A 1,674-nucleotide genomic window follows, 5' to 3' on the forward strand; every position below is an offset into this window, starting at 1 on the left:
AATGAAATTAACTAAACCATGATGACATTAGCAGTTACCATGCATTTAGAGTTTTACATGTCACAAACTTAAAGTTCACAAAGTTTGCTAAACATGCAACCATCTATATGTGCACTGACAAGCTTATGTTAAAAACTTTTAAGAATACTCTCTCCCCTGCATTCACTATTCTATAGCAATGGTTGACAGTCGGGTACTTACCCATGGATTTATTGTAGTTAGTCGCTGTCGTGGCAAACCCATGTTGGTAGAGTGGCATTCCTCCGTGGGGTTTTCAAGGCAGTGACCTTTCTGAAGCAGATTGCCACACTGCTGTAGGTGAGTTCACACTTCTAACCTTTGGGCCTGTAGTCAAGGCCTTAACCGTTTGCACCACACAGGGACATCTTACACAAATTCAGCCCAAGGCTAGATAGTAACTTGAATCTTAACTCTTGATGTTACTCTCCTATTACATTTTAATATTTCCTAAGATTGTTGGGATACTGAAAGAGTGTGTTGTAGCTGCATCACTCAGTGCTTTGTAGAACAATGGGGGTTTATTAACCTGTTCAAAGTGTCCACATTAATACACTAGAAGAAGAGCAAGTAAAAAATAGGACAAGCAGAAGGTATAAAATAATGAAGAGCAACAGTCAATAACATAACACAATAAAAATTAAAATTTGATTCTTTGAACAGGTTAATAAATGGGTAGGGATTGAACAAGACTTACTGTAAGAAAGAGAAACATGATATGAAGAATTAGAGCTATCACCACAGATGCCACAGATATTCTAAAGTGTGGGATTTCCCCCAACTTGTCTCCCCAAATAGATGCCAAACTTAGCTGCTTGCTACACATGGTAAACACTTGGAGGCCAATGAAATTAGGTCAGAGGTTATTCTCCCTGGGAGTATCAGCCATTTTGAGCAATCAGACTGTGTAATCTGTCCCACCCTAAGTAGGGCCCACTTCCTTCTGATAAGGATAGTAGATTGTTTCCCTGAAGGAGAGAGAGCCCAGGGAGGTCAAGCCCATTCATGGTGACCAAGATCAGGCTGCCATATTGAGTCTAGGGTCCGCCCATCTTGTCACATGTGTATCCCCTAATCCCTCCCTGTTGTGTGTACACCCCTGGCTCATCCCCTTCCTGTGACACGTATGCCTATTGTACAGGCCCTTCCTGTTACACGTATGGTTACCTGTAATCACACCCCCAAAGATATATAAGCTTTGGTTAGAAATAAATCACAGCTCTCTCCTGCCCTCTCTGCCCATGCTGTGCACAGACCTGGCTGATGAGATCATGGCCATTCAGGAGGTGAGCATGCTACTATGAAATGTTTCTGACTCCTTCATTCTACTCTCTTTCCTATCTATTATTCTCTATGACTTTACCATAATCTTTATGTATCATAACTGTACAATTGTACCTTTCAGACCCATGATATAGTTGTGAGGGACTGGCTTTCCCCACACTAAGGAAAGAACATGAACAAGTTTATGCTAATAAATTCAATATGTACAAATTACTTGAAAAATGCAAGTCATCAAAATCCAGATGTCCTTCAGCCAATGAATGGATAAACCCACTGGTGTATACGATGCAACAAACTATTGATACACACATCACCAGATGGATCTCATTTGCTAAAAGAAGGGAGTCAGGCCCCAAAAGGTTAACAGTTTAC

Source organism: Echinops telfairi, unplaced genomic scaffold (genome assembly GCF_000313985.2).
Source record: "Echinops telfairi isolate 266 unplaced genomic scaffold, ASM31398v2 ScPeMD7_7420;HRSCAF=8458, whole genome shotgun sequence".
NCBI classification, from domain to species: Eukaryota; Metazoa; Chordata; class Mammalia; order Afrosoricida; family Tenrecidae; genus Echinops; species Echinops telfairi.